At 44.4% G+C, this 18,206-nt stretch overlaps 1 long non-coding RNA gene across 17 annotated transcripts; it reads right to left on the reverse strand.

The window, feature by feature from the left end:
- Positions 1-1,002: 1,002 nt before the first annotated feature.
- Positions 1,003-17,988, reverse strand: LOC111528462. Of its 17 annotated transcripts, none has more exons than XR_003307154.1 (10): positions 17,630-17,979; positions 17,146-17,213; positions 16,957-17,062; positions 11,908-12,062; positions 10,628-10,761; positions 9,796-9,888; positions 4,016-4,106; positions 3,772-3,896; positions 3,461-3,630; positions 2,225-2,379 (listed from the first exon to the last, which is right to left on the reverse strand). It is a non-coding gene; the product is annotated as an uncharacterized LOC111528462 (long non-coding RNA). The 17 variants fall into 17 exon arrangements; XR_003307152.1 differs by having other exon boundaries at positions 3,772-3,914; positions 4,016-4,103; positions 9,796-9,866; positions 17,630-17,978; XR_003307150.1 differs by having other exon boundaries at positions 3,772-3,914; positions 9,796-9,866; positions 17,630-17,978.
- Between the last annotated feature and the right edge of the window lie 218 nt (positions 17,989-18,206).

An 18,206-nucleotide genomic window follows, 5' to 3' on the forward strand; every position in this document is an offset into this window, starting at 1 on the left:
GAATTTGACCCCAGCGCCACCTCTGCAGCTGCTGGCCCGGGTGCTAAGCCCCTCACTGCCCTGGGCCTGCTGCCGCGGCCAGCAGCTCGGAGTGCTCTCCACGTCCCGCGCCCCTCGCCCCGCCCCCGCCGGAACTCCCGCTAGCCCGCGGTCGCGGCCGGCAACCCCGGTTCCTTCCCAAGCCTCTTCCCTCCACACCTCCCAAAAAGCGGAGGAAGCTGGCTCCGGCCTCTGCCAGCCTAGAGAGGGGCTCCCACAGTGCCGTGGCAGGCTAAAGAGCTCCCCAAGCACGGCCAGAGTGAGCGCCGAGAGCGAGGGCTGATAGAATGTTGTCACCTCTCAGCAGGACCACATCCTACCCGCGCCCCACCCCGCCAGCACCGAACTGTACCCGTCCTGCAGCACTCCATCCTACCCACCTTAGCCCCACCAGAACCCCAATCTTACCCGCACTTCATTCCTACCCATTCTCTGCCCCGCCAGCACCCTGCTTCTACCTGCACTCTGCTCCTTCCAGTGCCCTGCCCTGCCAGCACCCCATCCTACACATGCCTGGCCCAAGCAATCACCCTACTCCTACCTGAACCCCACTCCTACGCACACCCCACTCCTACCCATGCCCCACCACTCCAGCACCAGCCCAAACCCAAACCCTGCTCCTACCCATACCCTGCCCTGCTAGCACCCTGTACCACCCATGTCTCACCCTGCCAGCACCCCAATACTACCCACACAAGGATCCTACCCACATGCTGCTCCTACCTGTGCCCCACCCCACCAGCACCCTACTCCTACTGGAGCCCATCCACACGGCACCCTGATCCTGCCTGCACCATGATCCTACACTTGCCCAGCTCCTGCCTGCTTGAGGTCTTCAGACTCCTAACATTTAGACAACCACACAATCCATTAGATCCATTCAAAATGTTTATTGATAAACTAAGATTTATGACGTGAAAGTCACACACACACGTTGCGGGAAACTGAGGACTGGAGAGACGGTTATGAGAGTACAGGAGGATTGTTTATTTTAGGTACACGTCAGCTCAGTGGATTCGCATCCAAAAAGCTGAACATTAAACAGAGTGGGGTTTTTGTAAGTGGACTTTACAATAAATAAAACCAAAGCAGCTAATCATATGACAGATCACATAATCTATAGTATAGCATAACTTGTGGCCTTGCATAGCTGGTGGCCTTGTAGCTGCATTGAAAGAAAAACAAGAACTGGCTACATACAGACATTTGTAAAATGTCTGTATTTACATTTTACATGCTTAAGAAGCCTGGGGAAACAGTAACAGTAAAATAATTTGTCTTTTTTTTTTTTTTTTTTTTTTCCCTTCAACCTTGCTCTGGAAGGGGGAGGTGTCTGGAGCCCATTCCTTTGGCCTTGGCTCCTCAAACAGCTTATCTTACAACTGTCCTTGAAGTGAGCTGCTAAGCAGAGGAAAACTTGTTCTTTTCTTTTTAACCCATGCCTTGCCTGTTACTTTTCTTGGAGTGAATGAACGTCTGGCATGCGTCTGTAATTATAGCTACTTGGGAGGCTGAGGCAGGAGAACTGCTTGAGCCCAGGAGGCGGAGGTTGCAGTGAGCAGTGATCACGCCATTGCACTCCAGCCCAGGCAACAGAGTGAGACTCCATCTCAAAAGAAAAAAAAAAGCAATTTTACAGTAAGTACTAAATCTCATTTCTGAGGGTCCCCCCCGCCCCGCCCAGTTAGGTGATCCATTTGGTATGGTTGGGAGATGTGACACTCAAGGCTGGTACATCAAAACCACTTCTGTGGGGTTTGCTAAAACCACGTGGTTGCTGATTGAGAAATGTACATCACTGAGAAGAATGGACGGACTGCGTGTTCTCTATGCAGTTATCAGTACCCCTCGCTCTAAGCTGGCTTTTGAAAATACGGAGTGGCTGTGAGTTTGGGGTGATAATACTACCCCTCCCCCAGCAGCTCCTGTGTTGTGCACATCTCAGGTGGTCTTTGTAGCCAGTGAAGAGAGAATCAGGATTGGAATATACGTTAAACAGAGGCTGAATCAGGACATGTGCCAAGCTGAAAGACTTCTCCAGTTCTGTACAACTGAGCCTCAACAGTGTCTGTTATGACAAAATTGTTCCCCAAACATTAATTTGTGGTCTGCTCCCACACACTACAAATCATGGACTATGTGTCCATCTTTGACACTTACTGTGTTCCACCAAGAGGGACACCTCCCAAAGCCAGAAAATGTTTATTAAACAAAATCAATGAAATGTCTGAGCACAGTCCAAGTGGCAGAGGTTTACTTCTTCAAGAAACGACTTCAACTTTCAACACCACCTGACACTGAAATCTGAAGTCCAATGGCCTCACAAATATTTTCCAGATCCTAACAAAGAAAATAATCTGAGTTGAAGATACTGTATTCAATTATTTTGGCAACTATTTCTTAGATGCTTTCTTTTTTTTTTTTTTTTGAGATGGAGTCTCGCTCTGTCACCCAGGCTGGTATGCAGTGGCGATCTCCACTCACTGCAAGCTCCATCTCCCGGATTCACTCCATTCTCCTGCCTCAGCCTTCTGAATAGCTGGGACTTCAGGCACCCACCACCACGCCTGGCTAAGTTTTTTTTTTGTAGTTTTAGTAGAGACGGAGTTTCACCGTGTTAGCCAGGATGATCTCGATCTCCTCACCTCGTGATTGGCCCGCCTCAGCCTCCCAAAGTGTTGGGATTACAGGCATGAGCCACTGTGCCCGGCCATCTTACATGTTTTCTTTGTCTGAAAGACTGAGCTAGGTGCTGAGGAGATGATGTTATTCCCATCCTTAGAGCTTGTGCTCCAGAGAAGAATATAGATAAGGAGAGGGACATCACATTGCCATCTGCACAAGGGGTGTGGGAAGCCATGGAGCTATGGGACTGCTATTTATGAGTAACCTGTAGAGTGGAGGAAAGCTTCCCAGAAGAAGCCAGCCCAGGGGTGCTGTGGGCAAGCAATCCAAGCACAAGCATCCACACTGATGCGGGCCAGCAGACTCTTCTTTTGTGAGGTCCTAAGAGCAGACTCAGCACACAGTCTGTATGTAGCAAGGCAGTGGACAAGCCATGTGCAACTCAGAGGAGCTGTTTTTTTTTTTTTTTTTTGAGAAGGAGTTTCGCTCTTGTTGACCAGGCTGGAGTGCAATGGTGCCATCTCAGCTCACCACAACCTCCGCCTCCTGGGTTCAAGTGTTTCTCCTGCCTCAGCCTCCCGAGTAGCTGGGATTACAGGCAAGCGCCACCACGCCCGGCTAATTTTGGATTTTTCAGTAGAGACAGGGTTTCTCCATGTCGGCCAGGATGGTCTCTATCTCCTGACCTCATGATCTGCCCACCTCGGCCTCCCAAAATGCTGAGATTACAGACGTGAGACACTTTGCCTGGCCAAGACTGAAATATTAATGAAAGAAAAGCAGTTGGGAAACTTACCTGTGTTTTATTCAAAGCCCATCCTCTCCTTTCTGTTCATGAATGGCAGGCATCCTGTGGTGACTAAAGAAGGGCCTACCAGCTAAGAGCCTCCATCGGCCCAACGAGCAGCTTCTGCCGGAGCTCCGGCAGGTTCCTTGGAAAATGTGACGGTGCCAGGCCATGGTGCCCTGTTCAGAAATACAAGACTCAGATTTAGTAAAGTCAGTAGTGTAATGTGAAATTTGTTTAAAAAATCCTTAACCAAAACATTTCATTTCATAAGACCGATGTATTCTATCAACAGTTTTATACTGTATGTTCATACTTACGGCATTAAGAATCAGCATGATTGGCTGGTGACGTACATCTGGTTCATCAATTTTAGTGACAAAGCTTTCCAGCATCTACAACTCTAGTCACCAAAATCAAGAATGTCTTTCTTTTCTCTTTTTACCTAATTACAAAGAAGGGACTGATTTATGAAAAGCAATATATTAATAAATAGCACAACTTATGTTCACATCATTGCCACTTGTAGCCACAAATTAAGAGTCAGGATTAAGGAAAACTTACCTAAGTTTTCCCAGGCTGTTTTAAAATTGCTCTTTTTCTACAAAAATAAATGTTAAATTCTTCTTTTGAGGTAGTCTGAATTAAGTTGCTGCTAATTGGAAAAGACAGATCTTAAGATGAACTGACAATTTCATAAAATAAATAGACTTCCTTTCTACTATTAGAAAGTTCTAATAATGAGTTCTATCAATTCCCCTTTAAAATATTATTAGTATCTTGGCATTTTTCAGACGTAATCTGAAAATGTTTTAAATATCAAAATAGACATATCCAAAGTTTACAACAAGGGTATACAATCATGATGGGCACACTTCCTCAAACATGGGGGCCCAACGCAACCCAGACCCATCACACCCTCAGCGTGTGGAAATGTTAAACTGTACAGGATCCACGGCTGGATACAAAAATCTGTAGGTGTCCCTGACATAAAATGCCATAGTACTTGCCTACAGCCCGGACACACCCTCCAATATCCTTCAAATTATCTCTAGATTACTCACAATACCTAATACAATGGAGATGCTAAATAAATAGTTGTTATACTTTATTGCATAAAGAATAATGACAAGAAAAAAGTCTGTACATGTTCAGTACAGATGCAACCATCCTTTTTTTTCTGGAATATTTTTGATCTGAGGTTGGTAGAAAGTGAGGATGCAGGACCCACAGATAAAGGGGGCTGATTGTATTTAACACACACACACATTTTCTTTTGCCTGAGTAAAAAACAAAATTGTACCCGTAACACAGCTAAAGGATGTCAACAAAACTGTTCTTCCCATTCAACCTCAAATTGATAGAGACGACCTTCAAAGCCTACATAGAACCTTTTTTTTTTTTTTTTTTTTTTGAGACGGAGTCTTGCTGTGTTGCCCAGCCTGGAGTGCAGTGGCGTGATCTCGGCTCACTGCAAGGTCTGCCTCCCGGGTTCACGCCATTCTCCTGCCTCAGCCTCCCAAGTAGCTGGGACTACAGGTGCCCGCCACCACTCCGAGCTAATGTTTTTTTTTTTTGGTATTTTTAGTAGAGACGGGCCTTCACTATGTTAGCCAGGATGGTCTCAATCTCCTGACCTTGTGATCCTCCTGCCTTGGCCTCCCAAAGTGCTGGAATTACAGGCATGAGCCACTATGCCCGGCCCACATAGAACCTTTTATTTCCTTACTGCTCGCTATCTTTTAATCATCAGAACTAACAGTCAAATAAGTTGCCCGTACTAATAAATCCAAATTAAAACAACACAGAAATGACACTTTATTTCTTCAATAATTAAATATCTACTTTGTACTACATACTGTTTGACCATCAGTGACATATTAGTAAGCAAAAAACAAAAACTCCTGCCTCCTAAAACTTACAGTATAACAGCACTTTGTTTTACAAAATAAACACATCCTTGAAAATCAGTATGAAGATGAGGGATGCTCCTACCGACTTGGATGAAAGTTTCAGAAAGGCTAGTGTTCAAGCAGCTGCTAACGCGGAGGCGACTTCCACTTGTCTTTCTCACAAACCGTCACAAGACACACCTACAATTTCAACTCAGGAAATACACTCAGCTTTTTATTAGTCTTCACTTAAGAATGTCTTCCTTGATCCAGTAATGTGAATGCAAATAAAACTTTGTAACTTAATGCCAAAATAAAAATTCTGAATAATAGATCATTTTTCCACAATTCAGTGTCTTATTCATTAGTGTAATATATTAGGTCGTTGCTCTTCAACTTCTGTCATACTCTCAAAAGTCCTGCACAATCCAGAAAGATCCACCTCTCCTAAGTATTTATTTTTATTTTTAAAACATTCACTACACTGAACAAGATAACATTTCACTTTCAAAGCTAAGTTCAAAAAAAAAATGAACGGTGACTTCTTACATCTATTATATCAAAGTCAGACTCTTAGCAAAATAGTTTTAATAAACACTCCCTCCAATAACCCTAATTTCCTCCACAGAATTTATCAACAATTCCTTTGGCTCCACAGAATAAATCTTGAATTCTTGCCGAGATCACACTTCTACACTCCAGCTTGGGGGACAGAGCAAGACTCCATCACACACACACACAAAAAGTAAAAGTAAATCCTGGAGTAAAAAGGGAATCTAACTTCCTGAGTTACCAATTTTTAAGTTTAAAATATCCAGTTTATAACAAAAACAAATCACAAGGCACACAAAGAAACTGGAAAGTATGGCCCATTAAAAGGAACTAAGTAAGTGAATATAAAATACAACTGAGGATACTCAGATATCAGGCATACTTATTAGACAAAAACTTAACCATAACTCTTAAAGATGCCCAAAGAGCTAAAGAAAGACGTGGGCACTACAGGAAAATGACCTGTGAGCAAAATAAGAACCTCAATAAAGAGATAATTATTAAAAGCAATCAAAAAGAAATTCTGCAACTAAAAATTAAAATACCTGAAATAAAAGAATTTTACTAGAAGGGGCTGGGCGCAGTGGCTTACGCCTAAAATCCCAGCACTTTGGGAGGCTGAGGCAGGCAGATCAAGAGGTCTGGAGATTGACACCAGCCTGGGCAACATGATAAAACCCCATCTCTACTAAAAATACAAAAGTTAGCCGGGTGTGGTGGCATGCGCCTATAGTCCCAGCTACTTGGGTGGCTGAGGCAGGAGAATGCGTGAACCCGGAGGGTGGAGGTTGCATTGAGCTAAGATCGCACTACTGCACTCCAGCCTGGGTGACAGAGAGAGACTCCGTCTCAAAAAAAAAAAAAAAAAATTATTAGAAGGGATTAAAAACAGATTTGACCAAGCAGAGGAAAGAATTAGCAAATCTGAAGACAAAACAATTGAAATAATCCTGTATCAGAAACAGAAAGAAAATGTTTGCAGGAATATCAACTGAGCTTAAGGGACCTGTGGGACAGCATCAAGTGGACCAACAACAGTTTGTAAGAATCACAGAACAGACAGAGGGAATAAAAGAACATCTGAAGAAATAATGACAATCTAAGAAACTTCCCAAATTTGATTTAAAACATTGTAAATATCCAAGGCTTGGCATGGTGGCTCCCCCCTGTAACCTCAGTGCATTGGGAGGCCAATGTGGAAGGGTTGTTACAGGTCAGGAGTTCAAGGTCAGCCTGGGAAACATAGTGAGACCCTGTCTTTATGAAAAAATCATAATTAAAATGAAAAGCTGGTATGGTGGTGCACAGGTACAATCTCAGCGACTCAGGAGGACCACGTGAAAGGACTGCTTGAGCCCTTTCAGTCTGGGTGACTGAGTGAGACCCTGTCTTTTTTTTTTTTTTTTTTCTGGAGACAAAGTTTTGCTCTTGTTGCAAGGGTGCAATCTCAGCTCACTGCAACTTCTGCCTCCTGGGTTCGAGCGATTCTGTTGCCTCAGCCTCCCAAGTAGCTGGGATTATAGGCATGCACTGCCATGCCCAACTAATTTTGTATTTTTAGTAGAGACAGGGTTTCTCCGTGTTGGTTAGGCTGGTCTCGACCTCCCAACCTCAGGTGATCCACCGGCCTTGGCTGGTCTCCCAAAGTGCTGGGATTACAGGCATGAGCCACTGCGCCTGGCCATGAGTCCCTGTCTCTATAAAAACTTACTTTCACAGAAACCAAGAAGCTCAACAAACTCAAAATAGGATAAATTCAAAGTATATCACTCAAGACACATTATAATTAAGGTATCAAAAGACAAAGAACCTTGAATGAAACAAGGGAGAATCTACTTCTCACATAACAAAGGATCCTCAGTCAGATTATCAGTAGATTCCTTACCAGAAACCTTGGAGGCCAGAAGGCAGTAGGGTTGATTAATTCAAAGTACTGAGTGGGGAAATCCTTTCAACTAAGAATCTTAGATCTGACTGTTAGGGTTGAAAGGTGTCCACCAAAGTTCATGTCAAAACAAACAAACAAAAACTCATTATGAGATTTATGCATACAGCTTTCTTTCTTTTCTCTCTCTCTCTGTCTGTCCGTCTTTCTTTCTTTCGCTCATTAGCTATCATTAGTGTTAGCATATTTTATGTGTGGTCCACGACAATTCTTCCAATGTGGTCCAAAGAAGCCAAAACATTGAACAACCCTGATAAATGTACTTAACATTACTGAACTGTACACTTAAAAATGATTAGATGGTAAAGTTTATGTTACATATATTTTACAATTTAAAGTTACAAATATATTTAATATGTGCAAAACAGAGATGTACAGAATAAAGCAAAAAAGTAACAATTCTTTTAGTAAATACTGGAAAAGTGGGTCTAAGTGAGAAAAAAGTAACCCACATGCAAAACTCAGGTCATAGTTAATAAAACTGTAACAGTATTAGGAGAAAATGCTGGATGATGGTCCTGACTGCTGAAGAAATGGAGCAGAGGACAATGACAGATTCTAATAGGTGAAGAATACTTATGAAACAATAGGTAATAAGATACACATAAAAGAAAAAAAAAAAAAACACAATGGGAGAATTCCGAAGCAGGCAAAACTCTTAAAATCCAACTCTACAAATAATTTACACAAATATAAAGCTGATACCTAAAATTCCCTTGATAATTTCATTTTTGTGGTTTTTCCTTTTTAGGTAAGGAGCACTTTGAACACCTGATAGCACCATGCACCTGAAACTCCCCCCAGCTGACATCAGTTGGGGGACAAACTCTCACTTTTTCTTTCTTTCTCTTTCTTTCCTTTTTCCTTCCTTCCTTCTTTCTCTTTCTTTCCTTCTTTCTCTTTCTTTCTTTCCTTTTCTTTTTCTTTCTCTTTCTCTTTTCTCTCTCCTTCCTTCCTCCCTTCCTTCCTCTGTTCCTTCAGACGAAGTTTTGCTCTCATTGCTCTTCTCTTCTCTCCCCTCCCCTCCCTTCCCCTCCCTTCTCTGTCTCCCTCCCTCCCTCCTTCTTCTTTCTTCTTTCCCTTTCTTCTTTCCTTCCTTCCTTTCTCTTTTTCTTCTTTCTTTCTCTTTTCTTTCTTCTTTTTCTTTCTTCCTTTCCTTCTTTTTCTTTCTCTCTCTCCTTCCTTCGTTCCTTCAGATGACGTTTCACTCTCATTGTTCTTCTCTTCTCTTTGAAGTTTCACTCTCATTGCTCTTCCCCTCTCTTCTCTCTCCCTTCTCTTCTGTCTCTTCTCTTTTCTCTTCTCTTCTCTTATTCTCTCCCTTCCCTTCCCCCTCCCCTCCCTTCCTGCCCCCTCCCCTCCCCCCCTTCCCTCCCCCCCCCCCCCCCTCCCCCCCTCCCCCCCCCCCCCCCTCTCTCTCCCTCTCTCTTTCTTTCTTTCTTTCTGACAGTCTTGCTCTGTCCCCCAGGCTGGAGTCCAGTGGTGCGATCTTGGCTGACCGCAATCTCTGCCTCCCGGGTTCAAGCAATTCTCCTGTCTCAGCTTCCAAGTAGCTGGGATTACAGGTGCATGCCACCAGGTCCTGCTAATTTTTGCATTTTTTTTTTTAGTAGAGACAGGGTTTTACTATGTTGGCCAGGCTGGAGTGCAGTGGCGCAATCTCGGCTCACTGTGACCTCTGCTTCCCGGGTTCAAGTGATTCTCCTGCCTCAGCCTCCTGAGTAGCTGGGACTACAGGCACGCACTAGCATGCCCAGCTAATTTTTGTATTTTTAGTAGAGATGGGGTTTCACCATGTTGGCCAGGATGGTCTTGATCTCTTGACCTTGTGATCCACCCGCCTTGGCCTCCCAAAGTGCTGAGATTACAGGCATGAGCCACCACGCATGGCCCAGATTAAATACTTCTTTAGAAGATGGACTAGAAATGCGTCATCAGAAATTGGTTTTACTTACATATGAAGAATTCCAATCTTCAAAAAACTTTTAGAACTCAATCAGAACTTGAGAACTTCTTTCAGTAGGTGCTGTGATTCAATAACCAGAATTCTGCTTTACTTTATAGTTTACAAGTATTTCTGACATTTTCCTACTAAATTACATGAAGGGAGCTGTCTGCATAAGAGCTGCACCACCGAGCAGCATGCCTGTTTGACAATTCTCAGTTGAAATGTCCTGACCAAGTTTCCCCAGAAATGTGAGTACTCAACTGTATTAAAACTAAATATATTGTTTTTAATGACAAATAGTCATTAATTAGTAAAATGATTACTGTACTATAATAGAACAAATCCTTAACCCAAAATTAAATGGCCACAGATTGACATATGCATAAAGCTTATCAACTATCACATATCATATTCTGACAAAAATCAAGAAGACTAATAGATGGTCTCTTCTTCTTTTTCTTTTGTGAGACAGGGTCTTGCTCTGTCACTCAGGCTGGAGTGCAGTGGTGCAATCACAGTTCACTGCAACCACCACCTCCTGGGCCCAAATGATCCTCCAACCTCAGCCTCTCAGGTAGCTGGGACCACAGTCGCATACCATCATTCCCGGTTTGTGTGTGTGTGTGTGTGTGTGCGCGTGCGCGTGTGTGTGTGTGTACAGAGTCTCCCTATGATGCCTAGGCTGGTCTGAAACTCCTGGGCTCAAGTGATTTTCCCTCTTTGGCATCCCAAAATGCTAAGATTATAGGTATGAGCTAAATCATATGAAAGAAATTGTATTTTAAAAGTAAAGTCAAAAGTAGAATTTAAGAACAAAGAAATCCTATCTCTATACTCACTAGTCCCAGGTAGACAAACAACATGGCCTTCCTCAGCCTCTTCCTGAGTCGTTTCGGAAGAGTGTGAGCCATGAGAAATCATAGCTGTTATTTTCTGGTTGAAACTGACACTTTAGGCTACTGTTTTCATTTGCCTGTTGAAAGAATAACTTAGCTGTATTAATCATTTAAATTAAAATTAAACATTTTGAAGGGTAAAACATGGGGAAGAGACAACATCTACTTCATTGAAGGAGGCAGGTAATCAATATAAAAGGAATGAGAAAAATCACCATTGGAACCACGGGTGTAATCAATGTTTCCAAGAGGCTTCAGCAATGATGCTGAAACCAGTTCATGAAGGTTGCCGGGGAATAAGATGTTCACAGTGCTTTGATGTCTCATCCCACAGACGACTAACAACAAAAGGGAAAAGCTACCTTCACAAAGAGATGTCCAGTGGACACCACCTCAACCAAAATTATTAAACACAGAATCACCAATCGTGGGACAGACTCAAAATCTCCTGGTGTGAGGCAATAAGTACCCAACACTGCCTAATCTGGATTAGGGATTATTCACTGTTTAATCTGGATCCACTCATGAGAACACTGTTTAATCTGTATTCTTGCCAAAATGCTCAATCTATTCTAGTCAGGAGAAGAAAAAAGCAATCAGATATATCTAGATTATGGGTCACTGTACAAAACAAAGAGCCCAGATTTTTCAAAATGTTTCATGTATTGAAAGAGCTACTCCAAAGTAAAAGAATAGAGACATGACAACCAAAGGCAAGGTTAATCTTTGATTAAACTGTGGATCTAAAACAAAAATAAAGAATATTTTGGAGATAATTTGGTAAATCTGAATATGGGCTGTACATCAAATTGCTGTATTATAGTTAGATGGTACAATTGCAATTATGTAGAAATATGTCATTATTCACAAGAGATAAATGCTGAAGTGCTGGGGTAAAACATCATGCTCTCTGCAAGTTACTTTCAAATGATTCAGAGAAGAACGTACTTACGCAAAGAGAAAGAAAATGCAAAGGTGGCACATGCTAGCCACTGGTTAATCTGAATGAAGAATATATAAATGTCCATTGTTTTGCCTTTTAATTTTCTGTAGGCAAGGGAAAGATAGGAAGGAGGGAAAGTGCAAGCATTTCTTATCAATTCATACCTGTAGAAAATCAAGTTAAAAAGAAAACCAAAGGCTTAAAATTCATGTAAACATCCAATGAAATCAATAGTAATTTTCTGTCAAATTTCTGAAAAGCCATTAAGACTGTAACATACCTGACTAAGATCACTTGTAGGTAACTTGAAGTATTTTTTCTGGAGGTTCCAGTCCTTCTACTTCATATGTTTTATTCCATCATTCCTGGAATTGTCAGTTGTTCAAAATAAACCTCTAAATGATCTTTGTAAGATATTTCATCATCAATATCGTCCTTTAATAAAATTAAGAAAAAATAAAACAGTCTCTAAAGTAGTGACTCAACAATAATTTGTAATAAAAAGGGCTAAGACATAAATAAGTCAATAAAATTAAGAAAAAATAAAACATGCTCTAAGGTATTGACTAAACAATAAACAATTTGTAATAAAAAAGACTAAGACATAAATGAGTCAATAAAATTAAGAAAAAATGCAGGCTTTAAAGTAGTGACTAAACAATTTGTAATAAAAAATACCCATCAGACATAAATGAGTCAATAAAGCACACAATTTTTTTTTTTTTTGAGATAGAGTCTCATTCTGTTGCCCAGACTGAATGCAGTGGTGTGATCTCAGCTCACTGCAATCTTCACCTCCCAGGCTCAAGCCATCCTCCCACCTCAGCCTCCCGAGTAACTGGGACTACACGTGTGCACCACCTGGCCTGGATAATTTTTTTTTTTGTAGAAATGGGGTTGCCCCATGTTGTCCAGACTGGTCTCGAACCCCTGGACTCAAGTGTTCCACCCACCTTGGCGTACCAAAGTGCTGGGATTACAGGCATGAGCCACCTCAACTGGCCTGTTTTTATATTTGACATGAGAAAACTATTATAACTTCAGTCAATTATAAGTCATTATAAAAAAATTTAACCTCTCTGAGAGGACAGGACAGAAAGATTCTGACACGTTATCAAAACTTAGGGTAGGATAAATGGGCCATCACAAATGAATGGGAAGAGAGCAGGCCCTTCAGAAAATGGTGTGGCAAATGGTTACCTCTACAGTACAGATGAGCCTGTCCTAAGAGAAGTAAAAGGAAGAAAGGGAAGAAGGGAGGAGAGAGAGAGAAAGAGACAGAGGGGGAGGGAGGACACTGCAGAAGGTTTCAATGTTGTAACACCCAGCTCAGCAAGGACAAGACTAGAGCTCTCAGTCATGGTCGGAGCTGGCATTGCCTTTTTATAGGTTCATTTTGCAATTAACATTAAGAGTCTCAAAAACACTCATCACCTTTGACTTAGCCATTTCATCTCCAATAATCTGGCATACTGAAACACTCTAAGATCGGATACATTTAGGTCAATAATTCTTTATCCACCAATTACACAATCCAAAAAAATTTAAAAACTCTTTTGGCAGCAAAAGCTGTCCTCAATAAATGTGATACTATTTATAGTTTCTATTTATACCACTCGGCTGGCCTTCGAAGCCACGCATACTTGTAATTTAAGTAGCTCCAGCCTACTTCTCTGGGCTTATTTACCAATGCAAACTCCCAGAGATGCTGTAAACCTGACATAGAAAGCCCCTGCTGTTCCCCAAACACTGCCCACATGCCTTACAGCAGCACCTTTGCTGATACTGTTTCTGCTTCCTGACACGTCCTCCTTCGCCCACATCTAGGCCTGGCACAGGCCCCATCTCTTTTCATAAAACTTCAGCCATACCTGCCTCAGAGGTAAATTTCTGACCCCTGTGATTCCCAGGCACATTTTGGTGCTGCTGGGTGTACACAATACAACCTGAAAGGCGGTTCTGCATCTCTTCTTTGTACCTGGCTGAGGTCTCAGAGAGCAGAGGCTAAATATTTACTGGCTCCCTCAATTTCTTTCTTTCTTTTTTTTTTTTTTTTTGAGCTGGAGTCTCGCTCTGTCGTCCAGGCTGGAGTGCAGTGGCCGGATCTCAGCTCACTGCAAGCCCCGCCTCCCCGGGTTCACGCCATTCTCCTGCCTCAGCCTCCCGAGTGGCTGGGACTACAGGCGCCCGCCACCTCGCCCGGCTAGTTTTTTGTATTTTTTAGTAGAGACGGGGTTTCACTGTGTTAGCCAGGATGGTCTCGATCTCCTGACCTCGTGATCCGCCAGTCTCGGCCTCCCAAAGTGCTGGGATTACAGGCTTGAGCCACCACGCCCGGCCACAGCTCCCTCAATTTCTAAACACCGTGCTATATATTGAGTGGCACCTCTAGGTGACTACTTTGTACCCTAAATATTAAACTGAGGAATGAGTGAAACCATATCAGGATTAATAAATAAATAAATTCTTGAATTCCATCACTTAATAGAAGTGGCCATTTGAATGCTGCCAGGTAGGAAGAAAAGAGGACGACAAAGAAACCCTAAAAGTTGGCATCATAACTGCTGCCACAAAAAAGGAGAAAAAAGCAGAGTGGCAAGGTAAAGACCAGGGAAACGCAGGCCACTGCAGGACAGAAGAAACTTCCAAGCTTGTCAGTAATGTAAGTTTCTCATTTTCCAGTAAACTAGTGTGGCATAGGTCGCTGTTTAGAGTCTTGTCTTCAAAATGTTTTCCAGCATCAAGGACAACAATCTACAAGAAACAAAATGGTGAGAAAAAGCAGTACACTCACGCCTTTTAGGAGCACAGCATAAGGCTACAAAAAGGACCAAGCATACTTCTCAACCTGCAATGTGCTCAGTGTCTGTAAATCACAAGTTAGGTGATAAAGGACTGGTAGTTTCACATGAATTAATAACTTTCCTTCTTGCCCCCATGTTATCTCCCTTACCTGACCCACCCAATAAAACATCCTTAAAACGCTCCTCTCAAATTCCTTGCAGATACTAGGCCCCTCTCAAATTGCTTGCACATGCTTGGAGAAGCTCACAGTACAGTTAGTGCACTAATACACAACTGAACTTGAGCAACACGAGGCTTATGAGACAGCAAAGACAACAGCAAAGCTGGGCCCAGCAGCCATCACCTAAAGAACTCTTTACTCATTACATTGGAGCGAGTGATTTCTCCGGGACCAGGAACCACAGAACCCTGAAGGACACACAGCTGCTGGCTAAGGATTCAAGGCCTGGAGTAACATTTCCCTCCCAGTGCTCATTTCTGCTATAAACTGGTTTAGTTCTGCAATGAACAACTAGATTTCTAACTGGTATTAATATTAATAAACTTTTTTTTTTTTAAGACAGGGTCTCGCTCTGTCACCCAGGCTGGAGTGCAGTGGTGCAGTCATGGCTTACTGCAGCCTCAACCTCCTGGGCTCAAACAATCCTCCTGCCTCAGCCTCCCAAGTAGCTGGGACTACAGACGGATGCCACCATGCCCAGCTAATCAAATAATTTTTTTTTTTGTAGGGATGAGGTCTCACTATGTTGCCCAGGCTAGTCTTAAACTCCTGGGATTAAGCAATCCTCCTGCCTCCCAAGTCCCAAGCCTCTGGGACTACAAGAGTGTGTCACCACGCCTAGTTAATTTTTGTATTTTCAGTAGAGACGGGGTTTCACCTTGTTGGCCAGGCTGGCCTCGAACTCCTGACCTCAGGTGATTCACCCGCCTCGGCCTCCCAAAGTGCTGGGATTACAGGGATGAGCCACCATGCCCAGCTAGGAAAATGTTTAAAAACAAATTGAGCAAAGAGTATAAAAGTTTTTGGAGTAGCACAGTTCCCAAAATGATCACGATCCATATGAAGTCTGAGCCAGGCTGACATCCCCACATCAGGGCCCTGCCTGCTGTTCGCGGAATCTGCAACACAGACAGAGGTGCAAGTGTCACTGGGGAGGCACAGAGGCGGAGGGAGGAGGGGCTCCCTGGGGTCGTGCAGGTCTCAGAGGTCCTGGGGCCCTGGAAGGTGACCTTGGGCCCCTGAGCTCCCCACAGTCAGGTCTACTCAGATGCCAAGGCACTGAGGCCTGTGTGCTGTTCTCTGCTGAGGGGTTATCTGTCCACAGAGAGTGTCTGTGTCATGGAGGAAGAACTGAACCTGGGCACTCACACAGGCACCTTCAGGGGGCTGGTTCCCTGGAGAGTAAAAGACACAGAAACAGGGGAAATCAAGGATTCCAGGATCAACAGGCAGAGTCCCCTGCCCCTGGGCCCTAAGAGGCGCAGGAGGTCTCATGACACAGGGTGGGGTGGTGACCCTGCCTTGCCACCCAGATCCTCTGTGCCATCCAGACAGAAGAGCTGCATATTGAATACGCATAGCTGCCTGGAGCACGTCATTGGTATTGCCTAGTAAGACCTGGTCTTTCTAACATCCCCACTGGACTTGTCTTTGCATTGTAATTTTTAAAATTACGCTTTGGTAAGACATAAATTTCTCACATTCGTGTATTCTAGGATAAAAGGGTTACAGAAGACATACATTTGAAAGAGTGAAAAACAGTGTATATGTACACACACACGCATTCATATGTGTACCTTATTTCAAGATTGGAAAATATATTTAAAAAACAGAGGTTCCCTGAATCATGCCCTCAACTCCTCCCAAGTGAGCATGGCCCTGAAATGTCTTCAGGGGTCTGTTTTGTTGGCATTTGGGACAGATACAGAATGACTGACACCCAAGCCAGTGCTCTCTACATATAGAAGTCTTCAACCTCATCTTGAAAAATGGGGCCATGAGGCCACCCCTGACCCCCAGGGCTCCACAGATTCTGAAGAACCCCTGGGGCTGGGCACATTTCAGTGCTTCTTAGATCCTGCCGTGTCCCCTGCTTGATGCCAGGACCTACTGAGTGCCCGCTGGCCTCAATACTGGGCCAGGTGGGCTGCTTGCTCGTGTGACAAGGAGCCTGGGGGTACCTCCATCCCTCTCATACCTTTCCCAGGAGGCCTGAACTGGGGGCAATTCATGGTCAACCCTAGTGTCTCCTCAGGATGTACTAGTGATGCTCCCTGTTGGCCTCAAGGGGCTGGGGGGGCAGAGCTAGGTCCCCCCTAATGAGATGCTGGTGAGCTGAAGTGTCACTGCAGACAAATAGCACAGTGCACAGCCCGTGGAATCCTGCACATGGTGGCCCAACCAGCACCTCAGTGTCTCTCTCACTAAGGAGGCTGTGGAGGGCTCAGCCCAGCAGTCTCAGGGGCTGCTATGGAGTGGGTGTCTGTTTCCTGGAGGATGTTCTTAGGGCATCTCTTCACTTACCTTCAGAAGTCTCTAAAATATATTAAAAATGTCCCAATAGTTCAGGATATTCCACTAGGCATTCTTCCTGGACTTCCTGGTTTTCTTCTTGGGCTTCCTTGTTTTCCTGATGGGACAACAAGAAAGTGAGCCATGAAGAACACGGACACATGTCTGCTTCCCTCCTCACTCTGCCCGCCACACACTCACACTTCCTCTTCCACTTGTGTCTTTTCTGTTGCTGCTTCTGCAGGTGCAGAGGAAGGACTTGCTGGCACCTGTGAGGAAGAGAACAGCTGTGTATGTCCAGAGACGCCCGTGCAGGAAAAGTCCTATCTGGGCAGGGGGTGCCCAGAGCAGACCCACATGTCACTGGGAGTCCCTCCGGCACAGTGGGGTCCAGCTCATCTGACCCCAGCCCAGCCCCTCCCTGGACCCTGAAGGGTTGTTCAGCAAGATTCAAAGCTGCAGCCTGGGGGCCAGTAAACAGGGCAACGCCACGGCAGCGGGCAGGAGGGCTGGGGAGGGGTTTTATCGACACCGAAGACCCGAGGACCTTGACTGTGGGATGAGACCAGGTCCTTCAGGAGAACAATCGCAAGAGAGGGAAAGAGGAAAAGGACCAGAGCTAGAAAAGGAGGTCATGAGTCAGAAAGAGGATAAAAGAGAGAGCATATAAGAGGATACCAGTTACCTGTTGGTAGCTGCCTGTAATGGTGGAGTCTCCTAGTTCTGGGAAGCAAGCATCAGTGTCCGGAGGAGCAGCGGTGATGGGGCAGCCATAAGAAGGAAAGGGGAGAGTTAGAGCCGAGAGAACCCCTCAGACTGCGCTGTCCCAGGGCTGTGGAGCCAACCCCAGAGCCTCTGACATGCCCATTTCTGGAGCCTTCTCCACAGCCCGTATCATTTCCTCTGTGCTACGAGGGAGGGACCTCTGGCTTCCCACACACTTTCCCAGCCCTCACATTCCATAACTGAGCCAGGGAGGGGAAGCCGTGTCATTCTGTTCCTCCAAGAGGCGGCCGCCCTCCTCACAACATTGTGCATGATGTGGAATCCCTCCCTCCTCCTCCGGTAGGGCCTGCTTCTGTTCCCTCATGAATCCCATTTCCTTCCTCCTTGTGGACCTCCACCCGTCCTACTGTTCTCCAATAGAACATCGGAAAGAAGGCCAAGACTGCACTGCCAGCCTCCAGTCAACACATGGATCGCACCCTGGGTCAGCAGCACCTGCCCAGGCCTGGGGTTGTGTTGGGGCCCGTGGGAGGCGA

This window comes from Piliocolobus tephrosceles, chromosome 4 (assembly GCF_002776525.5).
Source record: "Piliocolobus tephrosceles isolate RC106 chromosome 4, ASM277652v3, whole genome shotgun sequence".
Classification (NCBI taxonomy): Eukaryota; Metazoa; Chordata; class Mammalia; order Primates; family Cercopithecidae; genus Piliocolobus; species Piliocolobus tephrosceles.